At 38.6% G+C, this 26,421-nt stretch overlaps 1 protein-coding gene across 1 annotated transcript in view; it reads left to right on the top strand.

The window, feature by feature from the left end:
* lingo2 (leucine rich repeat and Ig domain containing 2) overlaps window positions 1–26,421 on the top strand; it is a 214,195-nt gene that overhangs the window by 16,691 nt on the left and 171,083 nt on the right. The window contains exon 2 of the mRNA XM_034140784.1: window positions 17,801–17,873. The gene's annotated coding sequence lies outside the window, so the exon portion shown is untranslated. The remainder of the gene's footprint in view (window positions 1–17,800; window positions 17,874–26,421) is intronic.

Raw genomic sequence — 26,421 nt, 5'->3', positions numbered from 1 at the left:
ACCAGTAAGTGAAGGCAAACCTGCCTTGGCATACAGGGTACAGTGATGAGTAAGTGCTTTACAGTTAGTAACAAATCTCAGAGCACTGTGATAGGCGGCATCTAACCTTTCCAGGCAATGGACAGGTGCATTCATATACAACAAATCACCATAGTCTAGCACAGGTAAAAAGGTCACAGTAACTAGCCTTTTCCTGGCTTCAAAAGAGAAACAGGACTTGTTTCTGAAAAAGAAACCTAGTCTAACCCTCAGCTTTTTAAGCAGATTAGTGACCTGAAGTTTAAAAGTAAGACAATCATCAAGCCAGATACCAAGGTATTTATAATAGCTAACCACTTGGAGTACTTGTCCTTGCATAGTCACAATATCCAAAGCAGTCTCTGGAGTCTTTTTAGCTTTAGAAAAGAGCATTAATTTGGTTTTCTCAACATTTAAAAGAAGCTTTAGTTCAGAGAGCTGAGTCTGAATAATGTTAAAAACAGCCTGTAATTTAACAACCGCCTCCTTAATGGAGGGACCTACACAGTACATCATGGTGTCATCCGCATAAAAATGCAAAGTAGCTTCATCCACATATAATACGTTGATTGATTTTGATTTAGGTTACCTTGCATTTTCTGGCAAAATATCCTTTCCTTTTTAAGGATGTTACAGCAAAACCTGTATAATATTTAAAATATCTTAGAATACCATTGAATTCCCTCTACTGAAATGAGCAGGACTGTGTGTTGCTGTGTACATGTATTGTTGCTCTATGTGTGATGATTCTTGTGCACAGTGCAGTATTTTATCAATTTTTTGAAGCCTTTTTAGAGGTAATGTTTTGCTCCTCCATACTGGTTTACTAGAGTTGAGTACATAATATACTGTACTTATAATTAGATAAACAAACATCAGTTCACTTCAAAGTAATTTCACCTCATAAAATCAGGATAAGTGTGTGCTAGCAGTCTGAAGTATTCGCTGCATCCAATTAGGCGTAGAGTATTTCCTTCATTGATTACATAATTGAACAGGATGATGGTAATTTGATTTGTTGATGAAAGGATAATATTTAAAATGGAATTGGTAGAGTGCATTTTTTTCCTCTGTGTGGTCATCTGAGCTGAGTTCTGAGCTGTGGTGTTTTACCAGAAATGAATCAGCTAATGTAACCATTTCCTTTTCTTTGGATGACATTAGGAGGCTGCTGAGTGCCTTTGGAGTTTATCATGATAGGAGAGATAACATAAATACTTAGAACTCTGCAACTCTACTCATATGTTACATAAATTGTACCAGAGGCTGTGAAGGCGAGCCACTTTTGATAGAATGTAATCAATAAAAAACAAGTAAAGCCTTACACGGACATCTGTCAACAGATGAAGGTGAAAATATTTTCCTGGTTACATTTGATGCATTTAAAAAAGTCTGTTTTGTGATCACATCCAAATGGAGGGAAGCATGAGCATACAAAGCGCTGTGACCAAGCAAACCAAGCAGTGGTGGAGCGGTTCCAGTGAATATATTCACGGTGACAGTTGAATTAAATAAGCGAGGTGAACAGAGCCACTTTCAGTGAAAAACAGTGCTTTCGCCTCCATTTCAGCAGGGTTTCTTTTTCAGGTGTGTCATGGAGCTAAGGTGCTGCTGAGGTTTGAAAACAGCATTTCAAACTCAAACCTTTTGTTCATGCATTGCTAGGGATAAAATAAATGTTTGGTCAAAAACAGCTACTCGATGAGACTTGGATTTTAAACAAAACACATACAATTTATTTAAATATAATAAATTATTAGGCTTAATGAGAAATAGGACAAAGCAACTAAAACCTTTCCATCCATTAACTGCCTAACCTTTATAGTTGGAGCCGATCAAGCTGGAATTACCAAAATGAACCTTTCCTGCTCTTTTGACTGAGGGGTGAAACCTGACAACCTGAAGAAAACCAACACCAACATTGGAGAACATGCAAACTCTCTACAGAATGACCCAAGCCAGCCTGTGGGAAACCAACTAAACATGTTCTATTACCTTAATAAAGAAGATAACCATCCTATAACTTTTATAATGCTTTCAGGACAATAATGAATGATATATTAGGCAGGAGCTTCCGAAGGTTCAGTGCTCTAAATACGTTGTACGTTCTGGAAATGATGACTTGATATGATCTCCCACTCAAGATCAGAGCTGTTCAAGCCTAGCGTAGCAATCAGCTAACACAGACATGGAGAGCTGGATTATATCTTACTTTATGGGTTTTAAAACGGTTTTTCCTTACTTTGTCTTTTCCTGTTCTTAGTTCTTCAGATTTAGGTCTATAATCCAGACCGCTATCCTCATCTCTGTTATTCTTCTGTGGTGAGCATGCTGGCCTGAAGGACTTCAAATGCTGCTTAATCCCTTTGTGTGTTGATTGGATTTCCAGAGATTTCCATTCAATGCCTCATGACTGGAGGCACACTTTCAACTGAGCCTTGTGTGAAGCTCTCTCATTTCATTTTTCAAACTAAAATGGGTGTTCATTCAGGGCACCCTGATAGCTTCTTGTCTTATAACTTAGCGGCCAACGTTGGAGTACGTCCTTTGCTTTACTGCTGTTATCTAATCACTATCCCAGTTTACATTACACCTGTCCTACATCCGTAATAAATGAAAAAATACCCCAACAAGGGAATCAGAAACCTAAATGAAACCAGAAACCTAAATGTTCCATTCTTTACTTTTGATATGCTTTCAAATCATGTTTCCATTATTAATTTGAATTGATTGATGAAGGATTCATGGGAGGTATGTTACTGTTTAAACAATTAGTTGTTCACATAATGTAGGAACAAAGAGTTTAGAAAAAGCACAATCACGAACACTGCAGTTAATACCAAAATTGTATAATTTAAAGTACACATGCAATTTAAGATCAATAGAATGAGGGGCTTTGTAATATAAGAAAATCATATTAAAAACATGACTGCACCTATATCTACGGTATATCACTACATGTTTGCAAAAATACAGCACCAAATTTCAGAAGATCCAAAAAAGGCATTCCCATTAATGCTTGTATTGTGAAAAAAACATATATTTAAAGTAGCTGATGGATATCAAACTGATCATATCTTAATCACTGTAATATGACTACAATATACACGCAAATCTTTTGTCTGTGTAGCACACCACTTGAACATATTTGGCCTGTTGTGAGATAAGCTATTATAGATCCTTTGCGTGGGCACGTGTTTGCTAGCCATTGCTCGAGCCACGTTTATAATTACATGCAGAGCATTTTCTTTCTGCCTCCCCACATTTTATGATTTATTGCTCTAACACAGCTGTCAGAACTTGGGCTTCACTGATTGGCTCTTAAATGGGAATTTTATTAAAATGCAAGTTCAACGCCACTGAGCACCCCAAACGGTTGAATTGAGGCCCCCGATGGTAAACTGTAACCAGTGGTGAGCCAGACAGCTGTTTCTGCATGGCCAAACAGCATGTTAATGACTGGAATAGATTGCAGATGAGGTTCACGACACTGTGACGTGTTGTTTCTTCACCTGAGACTGCCATGCATCATAGGAAATGATAGCTCAATTTAAATCCTCTGTTATGGATTGAGCTATAAATATATGGTAATATTTACAGCGGCATGTCCTCTCCTCTTGGATCAACATATGATCATGGCCGGATATTGCTCACAGCTGCACGGTCGTAGCTTTAAACAGAAGAGTACCTCTTGTTTTACCTTGGTAAATCAGGCGGCTTCTCTCAAGCTGAGAACAGATTCAGGTTGCACACGACAAGGTACAGAGGGAATACAGATTATTCTAAATACATTGCTTTTTACTTTTCTTTCCTGTTTATTTTATGTTGAAACGACAATTCCTCATTGGCCATATGCAGAAAGTGTATAGTATATCACTATTTTCTAACAAAACCCTCCGACAAATTGTACGGTATCAGAACGTTAATCCAAAATCAGATGAGAGCACAGCATACAGTTAGTTTGCAATTTTAAACTAAATCTGATTTATCCAATGACATTTCCTCTAATCTCAAAGCTAATATACATTGACGGCACAACCTTTTTTCTTTGTTTGCTTTTCTCACTTCTCTACACACACGGTACATGGCCTCAAACAGATGATGATGCACTGTTATCAGCTACAAGCTATCAGCCTATACATCGGGATTTAGTGAACAAACTCTGCGCCTGCTGGATAAATCTGCAGACACTTAAGAAGAACCTCACAGGTTTGTGAGTACTCCTTTTGGTGCATTCAACTCCATATGTTATTTGATAACAAATCCAAAAGACAAAACCGGTGGCATCCCTCCTGCTGCGTTTGTTGGGAGGACAGAATGAACCCCTTAAGTGCAAATGAGACAATTTTCCAAGAATGTCGAGCACCTTTGTCCTTTGGTTGAATTGCAGACCTCTGTATTGAAAGCATTATCCAGTATACCTATATCCAAAATAAGATGTACAGTATCCAGTATAAAGATGCACATGTATACTTAATTGTTCAATGATTGTGCAGTGATTAATTATTATTGCATTATCAAATTACACCAACTGCTCATGATCATCATCATGACTAATATAACAAACAGATTTTGTTATTTTCTATAATGGTCTTACATAGGCAGTGTCTCTATAGCTGCTGTCATCTTAAATCTGCTCTAGTTACAGTTACACTATATATATATATATGCATGTCAAATGTTTGCTTAATTTGCCAATGACTGGAATTAAGCCGCATTTCTGCTTTTCGTAGCCAAAGGGGAGGTTTAGCTTGCTGATAAGCATCATTGTGATCCTGTCTATAGTCTAAGGTTATACATGAATGGGTGATTGTACTGACCATGTAAAAAGGTGCCTGGTGTGCACTCAGTCATACAAACAAGCTAATACATGTAGTACAAAAACAACAGAGCCTATCTAATTGGCTGCGCAACAGAGCAGCAGCTCAATAAACGCCTTCTGTTAAACTGGACAGCAGATCCAGCCAGAAACCTAATGGTTCATTGAGAATGAGTGACTACTGGACCTTGAGTCTAAGGCAGTTGGGACTCATTGAACCTTTATTTTAGAGGCATCTTAGAAACACAATGCAAAGAGCAGAACATGAGTTAACCTACCCAGTGCTTGAATTGGAATAAAAAAGGTGCCAGTACTCTAAATCAGCAACTGTTTCAAGTCAATTTATTTATACAGCCCAAAAACAAGAATGTGGCTCAAAGTCATAGTATATCCTATAATGCTGGTGGGTTTGTCTCTTTACTGTATATTTTAGAAAGGCTCACTGTACTTCAACAAAATGACTCAGGGTGCATCTGAGATTAGAGGGGGTGCAGGGGTAAAGTGCTATTTTTATAAGTGGGGAGTGGATCTAACACAAGATTGTTTTACATATATACATCTCTCAACATCCATATAAAACAGAACTGTAAACAGATTTTCAATTTCTTTTTGGATATTTTACAAATCACTCCCCTTTCAAACTCTATTCTTGTTTTACTGTCATATAATATTTCATTTTTAGTGAGTTACTCAGATGAGTACCAGGAGACAGCGTTTGGTACTCTGGTACAGTTGTGGTGAAGGCATCTGAGTTAGATGTATTTGAACCGAAATGTCTACAGGCATAGCAGAAGATGGCATCTTTTTTATAGGAAATTCTAGCCAATCTGTTTTTAAACCATGCTGCAAAATGAGCGCCTTACCCAACTGTACAGGCGAGTTGGGAACTTGTTTAAATATACCTGGGCAGGCTCTGTTTTGCCGAGGTCCTCTGGCACTTGCGGGCCGCCGAGGGGTGGCGGTGTTTGGGGCAACGAAGACTGCTGCTCCGGGGGTGAGGCGGGCAAAGCGGCGGCGGTGGCACCTCATGACACATCTACTGAGTACTGATTACCGCCGTACCGGCACCGTGCCGGTACTCAGTAAGAAGTAACGGTACCAGATGGGTAAAAATCAGAAGTGCCGGTACTCAATTCAAGCACTGAACCTACCATTACTGACCACTTTAAAGATCCCTTCCGGCCTCTACAGATAACAGATATAGTTTCCAGTTGCTACGTCTGACTGTGCATGGCATGGCTAAAAAGGAAAAAAAGTAGAAGCTGCGTTAACAGTAATTTGATAATGTTATGGCTTCCATCTTTGCTTATCTAGACATTTCAAAAGCTTCAGAGTGAACAGGGCATTAGAATGGCTTGAGATGTTGAATAAAATAGCATAGATATTTCATTTTCTTTGTGTTGCTTTCTCAGCTGTCATTCTAGAAGACCTCACTTGCATCCAAGATCATTTTTCCTCCGTTCATCTTCTGCTCAGATCTTTATCTTAGGGCTAACGTGCACTGAAGACACATGAGGGACCAGGGTCAGTGATTTACAATGGCTCCTTAGTCATCGAGCTCCAGCCTTTAGTGCTTTTGTATGCAGCAGCGTGTGCTTACCATCCTCTATGTAAAACCCATGATGTGTTTTTTATGGTAATTGGGTTTATGGTTAACAGGGCTTTGCACGAGAGTTTTCCGGATCGTATGGTTGAAACCAGACATGACATCCTGGGTTTAGCTCTTCTCCTGACCTTGACAGAAGGGCATTTTTCTCTTCAAATCAACACCTTTAGTAAAACAACATTTCAAAGTCAACTTCAATTACCTTTCCTACAAAATAAATACCTTTTCTTATGAACATAAGTACAAAACATAAATAAGATGATGAGCATTGATACATTTTAAAGTAATGAAAAATAAAAGTCACATTTGTTTATATTTCATTTGATCACTGTGAGGGTTAAGTTAATCATCAACATATTACATTTCAACAGCTCAATCAGTCATTCTACGAATATAGACATAGAGATAAAGATGCATCTCACTCAAACATGTTCATCAGACTGCCTACGCATGTGAGGAAGAAATGATGGCTTCCTCGAGGGAAGTAGAACACACATGGGCTATAATGTATGAGCCACACTAAGCCATCACTTCATCCTCAAATAAAAGTGTTAATCAGGCTGGAAGAATAGGCAGGATACCGTGCTGGGGAGATGGCGTGGCAGAGGTGACAGAAGGCTTCCTGTCTTCGACAAGGCCTTTCCATAATCTCTTGGCAGTCATTGGGCAGCTTGGCTATGGGCATATTATAGCTCCAGGCTACTTCTCTGTACTCCTGCAGTTCTGCATCCCATAAATAACAAGGGGCAGACGGAGGCAAAGACAATGAGCAAGTGAGGACAATGTGGCAAGGAGGCAGAGAGTCTGAATAAGAAACAGACAGTTGGTTGTCCTGAAGACAAAAAGAGCCAAATGGTTATTTGTTGTTCTGAACAGAGACAGATTGTGGATGAATAGTAGCATGACATCGAGAGAACAAAAACGGAAAACACTGCAGTAGAGAGATAAGGCTCCTTGTATAAAGGTATGGGACATTTCGACAAAATGCTCTTGCTCACCCTGAAAAAGGGTTTAAGCAAATGTACCGCATCACTCTCGCCTATTTGTGTGGGTACTATGCAGGGGACGACTACAATACTGAAAAGTAGCATTATTTGTAAGCATTAACAATACAGCTTATTCAATAATTTAAAACAATTGATAAGAAAATACATATACAGTATCTAATATTCAGTGCAGTGTGGACTACTCTGTTTTTTATGTATGTAAATGGTTACTGTCCCACCAGGGTAAAGTATGTTTAACTAAGTTGCACTCAGTGCTGTAGGACATTCTGTGCTAATGTGTTTTTATATATTCTGTTGACATTTGAATTATAAATGAGTATGTTAGCAAAGTAAAACTGAAAACAAACAGTAATGTAGCAGTTAGATGAGAGAAAACAGATTTGTGCAGTATACATTTGCAATAAGACAACCACTTCTGGTGTACTGTACCCAAATACATATCTAACAAGTGTCTTATCCCTCATTTCTATCTAAGAGCATGTTATCATATCTATGTTCATATGTTTGCAGTTTGTGTTGAGAGGTTTAAGTTTTAATATAGTATTTAATTTGTATACAATACTACAGAATAGTACGGGGTTCTCATCCTTTGAGCTCTTATACTTTACATACTAGTTTCTCCACGTTCGGAAACAAATCTCTTAATCATCCAAGGGTTCTTTGTTCATTTTCTAGATAATGGTCACTCTTATTTACAATAGTACCATAGGGAACCATGGGAGGAGGGCAAGCTGCAGAGTTTGCATGTTGCAATGGAACCTTTTGGATGCCATGTTTTATTCATTCAAATATGTACACAGAGAGCATTAAGAGCTTGCATGCATAGCAGTGCTACCTCTACTCAGCCAACATAAGGACATTGCTAGTTTTCTTTGGGTCAGTGAACAAACTGGGACTGAGTATGATAGCTAAAGTTGGTGCACACGTAACACTGTTCGCTGTGGAAAATGACATTCAACCATGGTACTAGATAGCACTTTTCCTTCATAGATTAGGTTTTGTACCATGTACCATGTTAAACTTCATAAAAAAGGGGTAACATGAAATCAAATTGTGCTCTCGTTGTTGCAGGAGATTCGATTTAGATGGCTGTTTTGTCCTTTTCAAGAACCTTGCATGTTAGTAATTGGAAGAAGTGTTCAGACTATTCTGTTATGCAGTGACATTTAAAATGTCTCCGGTTCGGTTTGAAAGGAATATCACTACACATACAAGGTGTGTGATAATACTAAACAAAGCAAGTCTTGCACACTAGCACCAGTAATTAGATGAAAGCAGACATACAGTTATCAGAGTTTAAGTTATAAACTGTTATAGTCCTGCATAACAAACGACTTGCATCTACATTGACAGGTGACAATACAAACTAACAATTTAATCACTGAGTGGTATTTCTTATGAATTCTCAATTAAGTCATCGTGCAGTGTGGGACAGTCAGTGTTGTAAAAACGTTTACTTAGGTAGCGGACACAGTCTCTGCTTACCGGCATCCAACAATTGATGGCATCAAACATATATATTTCGAACATTTGTGAGGGTCCACAGTCTTTCATTGAATGTGTTTCTGTTGACATTTCTTTGCTTAGTAAAAGCAATAAAACAGCAGTCGTCCATATGGAGTAAACAAGTTAACTCACACAATCTAGTAGCAAAGTGAATGTTGGAACAGCTTAACCGTTATTTTGAGATTGTATTAAGGTTTTGGGAAGTTGGGATGAGGAAAAAAGAGAGGGTTTTATTTTCTGACGCTGCGTGAGTTCCCTGACACACCGGGGACACACATTTATGTATAAAAGACATCAAAAAGTGCATTTCGCATGATAGGTCCCCTTTAAGATCAAATAGCTCCAGATGAATATGTCATTGTGATGTGAGTACCGGGACCGCAGTCACAGATTTTCATTTTGCTGGTGAGTGATCTTTACTTTTCAATTTCTTGTTTCTGCTAGCTGCAGTACTTTGTACAAGGTCTTTAGTGCACTGTAGCATTATCCATTTGAGCCCCTCTGATCAAATGGGCATCTACTGGCTTATTCAAATGTCTTGACCTTGACAAATTATTTCCATCAGATGTGATATCATTTGGTGATCTTCAATCCGTGTCACTTTACACTGACTGATGATTCCCTCATGAAGTTGAGGGTGAAGTCCACTTCCCTATCTCTGGATTTCTTCCAGAAGTCTTTTCTGAGTTCCCTTTAACCCAGTCAGTGTAGCTGCGGTCGAAGGTTGAGCGACTGAGGTCTAATTGTGCCTGCTCAGTTCCCTGGCCCTGTACATTCAGCGCACTCAGGATTTAAGGCAAATTGATCAGTTGTTTAAAATCCTGTCATTTGGACAGGACCTTGTCAAACCAAGGCTGTCCATTTCATGGGCTTTATAGCAAGAAACCTTTCTCACTGACATCTTGTGTCTTGGACTTGAATCACAGTCCCTTCTTAAATTAGTTAGTGCTGGTGTTGACATGGCCTTCTGAGTCAATGGTGTATTTCTTCAACATTTCATTGGTCTCCTGCAACTGTCACCTGTTCTCAGTGTTAATAATGTTTCACACTTTTCCAATTATGGTTGGCTGTAATGCACCAAGAACTGCAGCAATATGCTAACAAAGGCATGAGAGAAGACTGCTTCCTAGTTAACATGTAAAGACATGACAGGCTTTTAAAATGTATGAGGAAGAAAATACCTTACACACGTTTGTTAGACCCTAGGAATACACTTGTCTTTTTGCCTCAGCGTCTTGGGACACCATCCCTTTTTCATTGTTCATTTGCAGATAGTTGATTGACACTGACCATTCCACGATTACATTTGATCATTCATTGTATAACAGAAAATAAAATAACCCTCTGCATTTCTTTACTGTGGCTTTCAGAACATTCATTATCCAATCAGCAGCATACAACCTTCTCCAAGGCAGTGAAAAACATCCTTTGCAGTTGCGAGGGATAAAAAAGAAATTGAGCTAATGTTATGAATCCTGGCACTTTGTAGCTGATATTCTGTCAGAAATACAGAATAGTCGCTGATGATTAGAAGAAACATGTGCAAAGGGCAAACCAGCCGTCACTTACTGCCACACACATAGAGAATCTTTCTTCTCTCTGCACCATGTTTTCAGGGAAATAAATTGTTGCACAGAAGTGCTCACGAACAGTACTTCAATATATACCACATTACCAGGAACAACAGCTATAGTGACAGCTTTTGCATCAGTCTCTGTTTGCAACTTCAAAATAAGTGCAGGAAAATTCTATGTGTGATATCTTATTTACATTTTTTAAATGCTTTGTAGCACGCAACCCAGTCATATAAGTACCCACAATAATGCCTGAAAAGTGCAATTACATTCTGTAATTATGTCCAATTTCTCTAACTAAATCTAATGAACAGGTGGGAGCCGAAAACATTTATGTTGTTATTTGCGTGAGCCTTCACTATGAAAAGAAACGAAGGTATAATTTTTCCATCATAATTTATTTTTTATGGGAAATACAGTTCAGAGAAATGTAATGCCCAATCTAAAAGCCATCTAATGCTAATCAAGGCAAACACCTCCTTGGGAAATAGTGTTCAAAACCGAGGTAAATCACTGTTATTTTTCCACATAGTGCATCAAACTAGTTGGTGAAACTACAGGTACTAAAGAAAAAGTATATATGAGATCTATCTGAAATTAAATTATGACTTTAAGGTTAATGCGATGAATGTCTGCTTCATCTTGTGGTTTTGTACATGTGCAGTGAAGATATTTGATACATTGGAATGAGCTTTAGTCTCATAAGGAACAGACAATAATTGGAGTATACAGTAAGGGAGGTTACTAGAAAATACAGTCTTCAATCTCCAGAAAGTGTTGCAATAAGCTGTCCATCAACATTCTTTACCCAAAAAGATTATCCCACAATATGTATAGTATGTTTATCAATATAGCGGTTATTGTAGTTACAAAGAAATGTATACATGGATGGATAAACAGTTCATATAAACTCAGTTTCTTTCTGAAAAAAGTCAAAGAAAGTACATCTTTGCAGTGCATTTAGTCAGAATGAATTAAAATGAGTATAATCAAAACACTTTTAGTTAATTAATAAGATCTGTTTTGAAGTGTCAACTGTTGCACACTTGTTTTATTAGTATAACACAAAGATGATGAATATGATGCATTTTTTGGGATATTATAGTGTCTGTTTCATTTGATATAAAGTCAAACAAATCCCATTAACATGATAGATCTTCACAAAAGCAAATGGGAAATATTATCATTTACAGTGTTTTTCATAGTGTATGATGATTCTGATTAGACTTTACGCTCTGATGGCTACGCAGATTTATTGTGTATTAAAATTCCAATGGCAGTATTGCCTCTCCTCAGACATTAACTTTGATAATACAGAAACGGAATGATCATCTTCTCAAGGACTATAAGATATTGTTTTGAAATGGACACATTATGATTTTCCCATTTTCTTGCTTCAGTTGTTTTAACATTACTATGTACAAAGTATCTTTCTGTGGACATAAAAGGACGTTGAAGGCTGACAGCTGTCTTCGTAGCCTTCTCCAGACTTCACTTTTATGTGAGAACAGCCAAAGGGGTGTCTTAATTTACATTTTCACTTTTTCTTGTGACGTTTATAATTTAGGAATGATTTTGTGTGTGCCTTGGTACATGTATGTCATTAAAAAAAAAAAAAAACAGAATAGACGTGGGTCTTTTATAGATGGCAAATAGTTGAACAATATCTATTTTCAGAGTGCATTTAGTAAAAATGATCAGTTTAAATGTGCAGCACATGATCTGAACGCACTTTATTGTCAGTAATACACACTTATCAAACGAATGCAAGACGGACAGCTTGTTTTGGAAGACAAAATATTTTTGCAATCTTCTTAGAGCAACAGAGGACTAACGCATAGTCCATATCAGCAGGTAAGGTCTAACCAATTTGCTGCTGTAGTCCCCACTTCTTTGTTTATCTCTGGCTGCACTATAGTATAGGCAAAAAAGCCAGAAAAATCTTTAAAAGACGTGTGTATATAACTAAATCGGCAGGTAAACATGACTCATTGAAAACATTGAGAGTGCTTATTAGCGAGATCTCCGCTGTGAAATAAACTAAATGTGTTAGCTCTGTATAAAGTGAGGCCGCTCCTCCACCATCACCCAGACCTTCTTAAAGACAACATTTCACAGACAAACGAAGGGCTCAAGCTGTGAAGGCACATCTCTTTTTCTCTGCCAGTTTCCAACGCACACTTTCAGTTTCCACACAAATTAAGTTTCAGATTTCCATGACTTTTGCATCAGATAGCAAAAAGAAACCTGTAGTTAGCAGTCATCTCAAATGTGATGCTGAAAATCTGCCGCAACCATGTCAAAGGTGCTCCATCCTCGCTGTAGGGTGGGACACTTCAAAATGCTAACACTGTACGAGATAGGCTTTACTAGATACAGCCATTTTTGTTCCGCAGGGTACACTTCTGTCAAACACTATCGGTCTCTACTGTGGCATTTTGAAAAACCTTGACTGAATCCCGTGTTCTTTGTGTTCTAAAGCCTTTGTACTGTGGCCTACATACTGATTCTTGAGATTTAAAGCCTCCCAAAAGTATGCTGCATAGGTCCCAGTGGGAAATGTGACACTGTTTACAAGAATGCTCCAGATATTTTATTGAACAACTAATATCTCAATCAGGGTTGTCATCATATTTAAACGCATTGAAGATAACCCTTTTTTTTCAGTTCAAGATGCAAATTATGAGGCCAACCATTATTGCATACTGTTTAATGTGAACGTCAGCCATAAACAATTCAGTTATTCGTCTGATCTGGGGCAGTTGGGCCTAGATTTGAGTGTTTGTTTGAAAATAAGAAGATGCATCTCAAGGGGTTTAATCATGAGATTCCTTATTTCTGACATGATGAAGTTGTTGCCAAAGTTTGCAACATATTAGCCACAACATAAAAACAACCGGCTTGCAGTAACATGATTGATAATTAATGAAAGACCAACTTGTACCCAGTTGTTATTTTAGAAAAGTTCCTGACTCAGGACAGATTGTCTTGTACCTGAATACATTTGGAAGTACACGACTTTGGATCTAAAACAGAAATGGTGTCATCAGTCATTATACACTATTGATGAACTTGCTCCAGCATGTTAGGGGTCTTTGTAGCTTTAAGAGATGCAAGAAGAGGGTTACAAAACATGGGTTCCATTTTAGGTTTGACATCCACAGAGTTTTCTACCTCGAGGTGCATTCTGTCGTATTTCATTATTTCAGCTCCTCGCATGTTTATAATGAATTTGTCAGTAGTTCTCTTTGAAATTAGTCTTAACTATATCTCCATCTCTTTATTGACTGAAGCAGAGACTAACCCAGCCTTTGATGTCTCCGCCTGCGAGGCTCTGGCATTGTAATGAAACTGTATTGCATTGTCTCAGCGCTAAATGTTTGGCATGAAGGAACACAACACAAATTCTAACCGAGACTTTGCCGCTTCCGCTGGTTTCAAAGAAGCTGGTGCTTTTTGTTTCCCAAGAGAGTTGCAGGCACTCCCTAACAGCCAAACAGCTTTCAGGCCCATCAATAATTTAGCGCCGGTTGCCTTCAGGGAACTCCTGAGAAAAATGATGATGAATGCAATCCGGGCACAGAAAATATGTATTAAGATATCTGTATGCTTAAATATTTTTAATATCTCTTTATAAGGAGTTGGAAGGTAAAGACTGGTCGAAATGATTAGTTTCCCAAAACTCCCTCCATATCGCCACCAAAAAATGTAGAAACACAAAAAGCACTCTGGTAGTTAAGGGAGGTCTTTGAGAGGATTACAAAAGGCACTCAGTTTATAATGGGTAAATACCCGTGTGATGTTTAAATGTTTCCCCGTATTCTCCCCATCTGCACTGGGCCCTTTATTCTGAATAAGCATGAATGTTTTACGAAAGATAACTAGTTCAATATGCAGACAAACTACAACAATCTCTTTGTCTCCCATTGAAATGTCATAAGGGGACTAAAGGATGAGTCTTTATTGGACAATATGCATTATATTGAAATACTAAATAACATTTTAGAGTACATTTAAGGATTCTCCTTCTCGGGTAAGACTGCAGTGTTTTGGTGAATTAGATTTTTCCTTGTGTTTACTACACATTTAAAAAGAGGCTCTGAAATGGCACTAGTGGAGACGATTTCCTAGTCAACAGTCACATTTACAAGAGTTACAGCAAAGAGCCAAAGACAGCTTAATATCTCTCAAGAAGCATGCATAAGAAACAAATATTCATATTAAAGATAAAAAAACTAGAAACTACAATATATATATACAAAATACACATCCAGTACCAATAACAGTTTAGCGATATAGCAGCAGTATAAAAGGTGGTAGAATAAATTGCACAGCTATTTTCGGTGTGTATATTTATAACTGCAGTTTTTGTTGTGTGTTGGGGTCTACCAGGGGCCGTGGTGGTTGTACAGTCTGACCGCTGCAGGTATCTCTCCGTGAGACACCGCGGGTGCAGCAGCCTGTCACTGAAGGAGCTGCACAATGCAGACAGGGTGTCCTGGAGGGGGTGGGACACGTTGTCCAGCAGGTAGGACAGCTTGGCTGCCATTCTCCTGTCTCCCACCACCTCCACAGTGAGGACTCCTGTCTCCCACCACCTCCACAGTGAGGACTCCTATGTCCCACCACCTCCACAGTGAGGACTCCTGTCTCCCACCACCTCCACAGTGAGGACTCCTGTGTCCCACCACCTCCACAGTGAGGACTCCTGTCTCCCACCACCTCCACAGTGTCCAGAAGACTCCCCAGGACAGAGCTAGCCTTCCTTACCAGTCCGTTCAGTCTCTTCCTGTCAGTAGCCGAGGTGCTTCTGCCCGAGCAGGCCACACCATAAAAGATGGCTGAAGCCACCACAGAGTCATAGAAGGTCTGAAGAAGTGCCCCCTGCACCCTTAAACACCTCCGTCTCCTCAGCAGGTAGCAGGTCATATAAATCAGCTTTTAGTATGTAAGGCCCTGTTGGACATCCTGTAGAATGTCAACATACATTTAACGTTTGATCAGTACAAAATAAAAGTGATATTCATAAAAATATATGGCAGTTACAAGAGGGAGGGATTGTAATGCCCTCTGATGTGTATTGCAAGTGATGATTTAGCAAATGAATATGGCAGCGTAAATGGCAAATAAATGAAAATATATAAATATATCAGTACTTTAGGTTCATCAATAACAGCTTCTGTGTATAGACAAGCGCTTGGTGATTGTGTACAGGAGGCACAATTGTAATAACTGTATTTTCTTGAGACTTGATCTTTCATGTGTGAAATATCTTTTGTCTAGAGCCAATATTTTGATCATCTCATTTATTCCCACCTGTCAAAGTGAAAGCATTTAAAGTCAATAATTTAGTACTTGCTTTTGTTCGGGAATAAACTAACACTACAGTAATTCCACATCCAAGACAAGTTCATTTATGCCTCCACAGATACACCTGCGGTAACTCAAAGAAAGGCATTCGAGTATTAACTATCAGCCCCCATGAATGGCATTTGTTTTGTTACAAGACAACTTCCGCTCAAACAAAAGCCTTACATATTCACAAAGAGAGGTTGGACCACGCCAGAATGCAGTGAGGGTGAAGGTGAAGTTCTAAAAAATGACCAATGCCAACGTAAAGACACGAGAATAAGAAAATGTGTTTGTGTTCTGAGGTTTTTCAGGCACCTATAGCCAAGTGTGAGCCCAGTGGTAATTCAGCAGTTCTCAGCAGGTTTTCCTCAGGGAGGAGCTTATGTGGGCAGTGTGTTGCTACGTGTAAGTGTGTCTGTGTTTGTGTTTTGTGCTGACCTTGGCATACTCAAGATTCCATCCCAACGGGGTCTCATCCCCCTCTTCTCCTTCCCTTTCTCCTCATCATCCCACCCTTACTCCACCCAAACACCCTCCTAGGACAGTGCTATTCTCCTCTCTTTGTGTAGAGAAGCCAAAATGATCCTGCAGATTTGGGAAAAAAATACACCAGGATCTCGGTCTGCCACCTTAATAATTTGTCATATGGGCTGTGATTGAAACCGACAGGATGGTGGTTAGTGTGGGAAGACTACAGCCAATAGCTAGCTTGGATGCAATCATTAAGACAGCTCTGTGTTAAAAACCTGCATGGCTGTTTGACTTTTCCTGTCATCATCTTTTCTGCTGGCTCATACCTTTCAGAGTAAACCATGCGAGAGATCTCATTATTTCAAAAACATTGCTGTCAGAGCCGGAGATGCAGTGAATGGCAGATTGTGTTTTCTTTCTCTGTTTTCCTTTTCACTTCAAACATAAGCTCATTAAATATAATAGACATAGTAAACTGAAAAAAAAAAAGTTGAAAATTCCAATGTTAAGTATTCAGGAGTGAGCAACACCAACCAAAAGCTTCCTCATTGTTAGCGTTCTAAAACATTTCACACAAAAAGTAAACACTCCACAGTAAGCATAAATTGTGTTGCCTTCCAAAATGACAAATATATGCGTTTTTATAGTTGAATTTTGCTACACGGAGACATATTTCTAGTATTTAAAGTGGTTCAGGTTGACAGCAGTAGAAGCCACCTTAAGCCGCTGCTGCTAGACTTCCTATGGGACAAAAAAACAGAGACTGAAAAAGCAATTCAATGGAAATAAACACAGGTTCTTATTGTGATGTCTGGGAAATCCAACAGCAATGACAGTCCTGATACACGTTTACACTGAATGTGGACAATATATCCACAAAAGCTTTTTTCATAAAGTGGATTGATGAAGAATTTGATGGAGTGGCCACTCACTATACGGATAACATTCTTATGTTTATTCTTCTTTCCTATACCAACACAAATCAGAAAAGTATGGGGGTTAACAGTTCACAAAGGATTTGATAGAACTAGGGTGTGGTTATCACTACTCAAAATGTTAAATAAATCTTTATGTGAATATTCAACTTGGTTCATCTCTGAGTGTGTTCAGGGTGGTTCAAGCATAATTGTATGTTTTATCAATGAAGCCTTGCAGGATATTATCTGTTAAAATAGCAATACTGTACTGTGTAAATGTTCTCTGTCCCTTAATATACAGGGTTAGATTTATGGGAGTTATATAAAGCCTAGGATTTACATATCTGTTTTAAGCATTCATCTGCTCAGCATGCTCTTATCCAATGTGACATACAGTACAATTAGTGGATGACACACACAAGCTTCATGTATGCTGACATTCGAAAATTCTCTTTTGTCCGCCTTGTGTAAAATCACAAGTCATTGATGTTGCTTGTCCTTACGGAACTCTTCTCCTTTTTGTGTTTCAGACTGAATCTGCGTAGGCCCCTATCCTCTCCCCTGGCAGAAAGCGGATATGTTCTTTGCCTCTGTTCCAGTATGGTAAGTTTATCTTTCATATCTCTTTAGGTATGAATAAATGTGTTCCTCAGGGAAAGCAGCAGGGCTTCATGCATGACTCGTTATAGATTTTGGTAACCACGTGTTAGCTATGAATATTCTTAGTAATTGAACAGATGCAGGTCAAGGAGTGCCAGACACTATCTGGTTAGAAAGGAAAGTTATTCTGACAAAAATATGGTGGTAAATGCATGTATAAACCAAGATGATAACCTTACCCTTTGTGCCTTCCTGTTCTTGTGTATTTTTTTATACTTTTTTCGAGGGAAGAGACACACTGTGGGAACTGTGACATGATTGTAAGAGCTTCTGGCACCCGCGCACAATGTCAGATTCCCTCTTATAATCTCACCCGTGGATGTATTGATGGCTTGTAAATCCGTGGGTGGCTTTTATTTTAAACATGCCAGCAGAATACACTGTTCTTTTCACATAAAGCTATTTTTTAATCTGTCAACAAATTTGAAAATAACATTGCTTTTGACATCACTTTGTCAACTCAGTATTATAAATGGAACTAATGAATGTTAGCGTTGATGTGCTACAGTGCGAACCTCTTGAAGGTTTCCAATCTAGGGCACTATAGTTTACCCTCATGCTGTTGCATTAAAACAGTTGTTGTTGTGATTTCTATAAGGTACATCACAGTGTTGTGCACAGCTATTTAAAAAGTCTGTTTTTGTTGTTCAAGAACATTCTCAAAATAGAAGCTTAAACACTTGCAGCCCCGGGGCTAAACATGGGTATACAAGGGTTGGTCAGGGTGATTGCAGCCCTGGGGCGCACATCCAGAATCATTAAAGCTGTTCCCTTGTACCAACCCTCTGTCATTGTGCTTAACATGATAAGAGCAGCTCACAGCTCCATGCCAACCACTGTGCCCATTCAGCAGTCCCAAAGTGTACTGGTGAGGTTAGAGGGGAGGACATGGCACAGTGGAAAGAAGAGCAATGGAGCATGATGTAGCCAATTATTACAGAATGTCTTGTTAATCCTTTTTTTTTTAAAACAGTTTAAGTGGTAACTACATGGATACTGTTTTACATTAACAACATGAGCAGGTTGTTTTATTTGAATTGCTAATACAGCTAATCAAAAAAGAGGTTGAAATGTTGCCTAATGTGGATCCAGCTAAATTCCGATAGCTGTGTCCAAGCAGACGTTGCCGTAAAAATGATCTACTTTATAGCAACTGTAGATTATCAGACGGCTCTGAAGACATTATGAAATGCGAAGTGTGGAACACCGAATGGCGATGCAAATAGTTATTTATATTTCTCCTTTTAAATAACATTTGAAATATGTTGTCGCTACTATATTGGACATGGCACGGTAGATTGGTGAAAGGCTCAAGGTAGATTGGATCTTGTTAAATCAAAGATGTTTCATGATATACACATGAAACATTCCTAGAGTGAAATGTCAAACTTTTGGAAATTGCTAAAACAATATGAATTTCTCCTTCTCCATCAAGAGAAACTTCTACATGTTATTTTATTATAAATGGAAAATATGATCAGTTTAAATAATTATTCGTCATACTGGGTTTACTGGGGATGTGATTTAGCATTTTATTAAGTCTGATACCTAATCAATTTCAAATAAAGACGATGCTCATATTATTAGTTTGTCATTTGCAACTTCCTTTTTTACAACTAACAGCTTTAAATTGCAACAAGGTTTTTTTAATTGAATAATTAACTCTTTAAATCTAATCCTTACTATTGAAGAAGCAATTAGAATGTTACTGCATACATGTTCAAGATGTTACCTCATCTGACTATAGGCTTAATTGCCCTAAAAATAGATCATAATGAGTCTTATCTCTGGCTTGTCACAGGAACTGAAATACTGGTATAGAGAGCAAGGGGTTTATCTACATAACAATTTACACAAAGCCTCAAAGCATTTAATTAATGAAATAAAACAATTAATAATAATATCATATCTATTGCAGCCCCAGAGAACATGTTACTCTGGTCCAAGACCTTTTTTAATCACTGCCCACATCTCAGATTTGTCCAGGGATCACGGTGGTCTGGTGTTGTGCTCATTGACGTCCATTTCTGCCGTTGGAAGTATCCAGTTCAAAAATGAGAGGTTTGAAGGTGGGATTGAAGGGGGTTTCAGACAGCGAGTGGGAACCGCTGTGGCTGCCACCCGGCAACATTGATGTTCTGTATTTTGAATTGGCAGCAGCAGGGCGCAAAGCCGCTGCCGGATACCTTGGATCCTGCCAGTCTGTACACCACAGGTAGCTGCCACCCCCCCACTGTGATCTGATCACGCCTTAATAGAGCATGTTGTAGCTTAAAATGAAGGAAATGGTTAGCAATACGACATACTATTGCAATATTACATGTTGTGTAAATAAAAATAGGTTACAATGATTTGCAAATCTTTTTCGACCTATATTCATTTGAATACTCTACAAAGACAAGATATTTCATGTTCAAATTGATAAACTTTATGTTTTTTTGCAAATATTCACTCATTTTGAAAAGATTGTTACTTATCATTCCTCAGCATGTTATGTGAAATGTGGCGAAGTATATTTGTTTTTGTTGTTTTAATGGTTATTAATTAGGTAAACCTTGAATTTATACAAACTTGACTTCAAAGCTGAGAGACAGAAGCCCTGAAGTTAAGAGTAACATGTCTTAATTGTTAATCCTGTTTCATGGATTTGTCTTGCTGAAAACACCCATTGTACTGTTTGGGGGGAAAAAATCGAATATATTGAGGTCAAGAATTTTCTTTACAAATTAGTATATACTGTTGGTATTTCTGCACATGGTTAAAGACAATACAACATAATTATGCAGAACTTACTGCAGGATTGATGTTAAGTCCCACTGCTACAGAAATTAAGAAAAAATACTCACAACTATGATTTTCATACCCTTGTTTGTCATTACTCGCTTAACTGTTTTCCTTATTTTCCTAAAGTTGAGTCTAACTTAACAATGATAAATAATAGAAGATATTTTGCTCACGCATGACATTTTACTTTGAAGGGGATTGTTGTGCTTCAGAACTACAACTGCTACACTTTGGTTAGGGGTTAGTATATTGGATTGGAATCACTCCTTGTTTGCTGACAGCTTTACTGCAGTCATTAACATTTATTAAAAGATTGCAAATCACACACGTTAGTCGGTGTCTGGATTATTTTTATTATTTTTCAATCACAATATCTTACGTAAAGGCAAAAATAAATGGTGACATTTATATTCACCGTTATCCTCTCAAAGCTAATACTGACTTGCTGAAGTGATACCTTTTGGATGCATTATATAAGTTGTCTACCTTATCTCATCAAGATCAGATAAATAAATATGTGAGCATGGCTGATTAGGTCCAGTTTAAGTACCTTTTTCAGGGCGAGGTGAGCTAATCAATACTGACATTACTTTCTAAATGGGGGGCTGTGTGATTCACGTTGCAAAATAATCGAAGAGCCTGATGGCCTGTCTCTGTCTGAGAAACACTTGTTTTACATTTCCTACAGCATTCACTGAGATGCCCCCGTTGTGCCATGATGCATGATGCAACTTGTTATTCTGTCTCGGCATTGGCACACATGCCTTTGTGCACTCAATGAAAACCAAGATCTTAACATTTTTCTTTGATATGGGTTTAATGAAGCCCTGGGCACAAGCAAAAAGGCAACAGCCAAATACAGACAGGCCTGCCTGGTGCTGTAATCCCGTCTGAGAAAACAAGTTTTGTTATCAAAGTAGATTTATTATATCTGCACTGCGGTGAAGACTATACAAGACACAACTTCATAGACATTTTCAAAGTTTGGTTTTCTTCCAAAGATCAAAGTCAGTATAAGGTATTGCTACATTTGCAAGATGCATAGTTTCATGGGAACGTAATAAAATAAGAATAAAGCACCTTTGATTTGACTTCTTTATTTTTTTAAATATTTTCCTACATCTGAAACCTCGGAGCCCATCTCTCTATCGCACTACATTGATGATAAATCCGTTTGATGCCACCTGCTGCATACCTGCTCATGCAAACTAATGTGTTGCATTAGTGTCTCTCAACACACATTTCACTTTCTCACCAAGAGCCCAGCTGCAGCTGTAGAGCAGAAGTTGTCACATCAGACGCTTTTCTGGGGAGCTGGCAGTCATCAGCATCATGCCATTGGGTGAGGATGTGGCAGAGCATGAAAGGATGCATTAGATAGGCTGCATGTCAACGGGAGCTTGGACAGGTTAAGACTTAAAGGTCCCATGTCATGGCCATTTCTACTGATCATAATTCCATTGTTGAGGTCAACTAAAATAGATTTATATTGTGCAATTTTCCAAACTCACATTGGTTTCGCATACAGCATCTCTGTAAAGTATGTGTATTCACCGGTATTCACTCTCTGTCCTAAACGGCTTGTTGGAGCTCCTGCCCCCCCCCCTCCCTGTGAGCCCAGTGTGCTCTGATTGGTCGCAACGTTGAGAGGCTCGTTGCTGCTCGCAGCTTGAGCAGACAGGCTTCCGTGTCGGCGATACAGCGAGAACAAGCGAAACTCATCCTGAGCACACACAAACACTCACAGCCGAAGTAAAAACAATAAGTGTGGCTTGATATTGAGTAAGAAAAAGGTTTATAACGCTGTGAGAATGGGTCTGCGGAGAGCATTTCTCCGTGATCCCAACGTAGTAGCCCGAAAAACGTTTACCCATTTAAACAGTCGTGGTAGATACCTTGTTTGTTTTAAACATCATAAATACACAAACAACAATGAATACTTACAGGTTGTGTACCCGAATCTCCCGCTGGACCAAACAAAGTAGGAACAGCATCGTTCTTCAGTGTCCTACGCTGTACATATCCGGCATGAATTACTGAAAGGTTTGGGAAGCTTTGTTTCGTGAAAGGCTGGCAGAGGGTGTGGCCTCTGGGTATCCCCACGTCAGAGTACCCAGGAAGAAAATGAGAAATCTCCAACGAGGCGTTTGAGATTTCAAACGCCTCGTTGTTGTCGACTCTGTGTTAGAGTTTTACTCCCTACAGGGTGTAGTATGAGGGTTTTTGACTCTGCAGACCGTTTACATGCATAAAAACCTTCATAACACACAAGGGGACAGGTAATAACCAGAAAAGCATGACATGGGACCTTTAAGCACCTAGCTGTGAGCAGAAGATAAGGCAGCACAAGCTATGGGACAAAGTGGGATAGTGAGAGGGGCAAAGGTCTGAAAATGTCAAAACAGGTTGAGCTCAAACATATCCTTGATAACTTACTTTTTAAGTTTGACTACGGTAGTTTTGAAGCCTTTTCTTATAGCAGAATAAGGGAATATTCACCTTTCTGAATGTATTCATGGTTGGTCTATTCATCTGTTGTTCATCCATCTTATCTATCAGACACCTGATACAGTGTTTGCCAAAATAGATTGTATACATGAAAGTGGAGTTTGTTGAAAGCAAGTTACAGCCATTCAGAGTTCTCAGTAGTAACTTAGGAGTGAATGTGCAAGAGAAGTGACTATCGATCTCATCGATTTGACACAGTGAAATGTACGGCTCCCACTTGCTGTTGTTTTCTCTCAGACGTTAGAGCTCGGGTGCTGCAGTGTCTCTCGGTACGGCTGACAGAGTGCAGCACAACTCTCTTGCTTATTGGGTTAGACGCCTATGTGTAGATAGCTGATAACGTATACATTTTTTGCCTAAGTGATAAGGAAGTGGAGCCACATTGTGGCAACATAGGGGCGTTGTGACAACATCATCAATCATGGCAGACAGTTACTGCTGAGATGGAGATGATGCATTCTTTGTTGGAACTTCTGAAATCACCCACTGAGACACATTGCAACTGTATTTCTGTTATCACTGTATCACTCATCTGAGAAAATATATCATCAATTCATCAGATTGAGGCAGACTAGCACAACCTTTGCATCCTACACTCTTCATACTGCATCAATTTTGTTTAGAATTGGAAATTGATAGACTGCAGGCCATTTGTCATGAGTGATCTGTGATATTTTCATCACAGATCGTTCAGTCCCCCCTCTGTCTTTTTAATGCCAGTCCATTTGTATTCCCCATACATTTGTCGTTTTTGTTGCTATGGCAAAAAGGGAGGTTTGTAACCCTCATTACTGAATGGATGACATTTGATTGACAGTGCAATGTTCCAGCAGAAAGGCAGGGAAAAATATAAATATTTAATATGGATTAATCCTCCTCGTAATGTACTCCTGGTTATCTCCAGCTGTGGACAGCAGAGGAGAAAGGTGTTGGAACATGATATTTGAAGTTTGAGTTAATTGAAGCACATTGTTGAAGATGTATTAACAAAGTTTTTCACACACAACTGAATCAACCAGCGAATAACTCATAGGTCATATATAAGGGACAAAGCTTCCCGAAGCACTGTCCTGGAAGGGTCCTGTTAACCCATTTGGTACAATCTTTTTCTTTAAAATACAACAAACTGCTTTCATGAAATCCCATTATTTATATTGATTAGGAAACTCTGAAAGATGTCTTGTTACTGGTAGAAGTAGTTGCAACAAAAAGGAGACTTCACTTCATTTAGTTCACCTGTCTTGCTAATTACTATCGCTGCCTTTGGCTCGACTTCCCGTGCAGTTTGATGTTTTACAGAGTGAAACAGTTCCCTCAATGAACTCTACTGCATTGACTAGAAGTACCTTAAATAAGATGTAAGGGCATCTCACTCAGCCGTCTAACTTCTCAGTCTCTGGAGCCATTGTTCTGTGTCTCATTTCCCACAGTATTGATGTCTTTAAGTGAGCTTCCAAAGTGCCTGGAGGGACTGGATCCTATATAGATCCTTTGAAGGGTGTTGAGACACAGCTAACTGGTGTAGCTCAAATATGGACACACATTTTTTGTAGGGGACGGTTACATTTATATTGTTCAAATATAAATAATAATAAAGCAGAATAAAAGCAGAATAACCCTAACCTTTATATTCACTAAAGCTTTATACAAGAAACCTGACAATCTAAGATATATTGTTGTTGAACTTTTCTGTGCATTCACAATCCAAACAGGAAGTTCAACCATCTGCAGTTAATGGCATTTGGTTCCATCGGTAGTCTATTTCATACATGAGTTTTATTTAACTGCGGGGGAATAATTTCTACACAAGAAAGTCACTAATGATGTTTGTGTTTACATGAGCGTGTCACTGTACATTTGACACCTCGAGACAACATTACTACTAACCTCTTCTCTGCAATGATCAGACAGCTGATCCGCTCTGAGCGAATCCATCTGCCATCCATCTCTTTCACTGCCGCTCATCCACACACTTGTCACGGACACACATTAAGCCGCCCTTGTCCCAACAACGTAGTATTTGTTGCAACGACTCATCTAAGAAATTGAAATCTTTTATTTGAACACCAGACTTTTGGAGGACAGCTTTTTACTACTTTCTTCTTGAAGTTTCATGTTTGTGATAAAAGTTATCTGATTTAATTCATCTTTATCAGGCCTATACCATGTTTAATTTGTATGGTGTTTGTCAGTAAAGTGTTCTGAATAGGGATTGTATTTGATTCATTGAAAGATATATTTTCAATATATATTTATAAACCAAGAGTAAGAGCTAAGGGTAACCATTGATTTATATAACATCAAACAAGGGTTTTGCGGGGAGCCAGTCAATTTATCTTGAAGCCACTGAAACTGTGAGTCCCTGATTGGCCCCCATGAGGTAGCAATGCTCTCTGGTAGTCTTGAAGAAGATGTGTAGGGACAGACTTTAGCTTTTTTTCCTAATGGATGAAAGTGCATTTTCTTATAGAAGGAAAAAGAGAAAGAAACATGAATATTGGGCACCAGCAGAGAGACGGTTCACTATAATGGAAAGTAAAAAAATAGAAACAAAGGAAAAATCAATAATGTTGCTCTGCAGCATGGTCATGCAGGGAAGTGAATTGAAATACCGTGTGGATGGATAGGTGTAAAGAGTCACTGCAACAAAGAAAACAATGTGTGATGCTGGCCCCTCTTAAAAGCTGCACAGTACGTCTGCCAGGTTGGTACTTTTTCTTCTTTATATCCACAGGATTGTTAATAATGTTTCTATTGAATATAACTGAATAATACGCTGCACATCATACAAAACTGAGTACAATTACAATGATTTTCTTTCAAAGGCTGTACGCATCGGTTAAATCCATTTAAATAACGGTTCTGATTGCAACCCTGCGTCTATTAGGCAAAACAGCTCATTTGAATTGGGCACCACATGTTGTATCCTTTTTATTTACTGTATGTCATGTGTACCCTCTACACTGATACACTTAGGCTTACCAACTTGCCTATCCTTCTTTGGTGTGTAATACTGTTCATATGTAAACCATATTAAATTGATTAGATGTTCTCTTTTTAGTGAATTAATCATTTTAGAATAGTTAATACCAGAGGCGCAGATGTTGGGTTAATAGTGAATATGCTACCACCTGCTTAGTCACTCCAACTGGATTGAATTCAGAACAACTACATTCATAAGCATGCAGCGACAATCTGG

This window comes from Trematomus bernacchii, unplaced genomic scaffold (genome assembly GCF_902827165.1).
Source record: "Trematomus bernacchii unplaced genomic scaffold, fTreBer1.1, whole genome shotgun sequence".
In the NCBI taxonomy this organism is placed as follows: domain Eukaryota; kingdom Metazoa; phylum Chordata; class Actinopteri; order Perciformes; family Nototheniidae; genus Trematomus; species Trematomus bernacchii.
The sequence above is the reverse complement of the archived record's forward strand: the minus strand, read 5'-3'. Positions and strand labels throughout refer to the sequence as shown.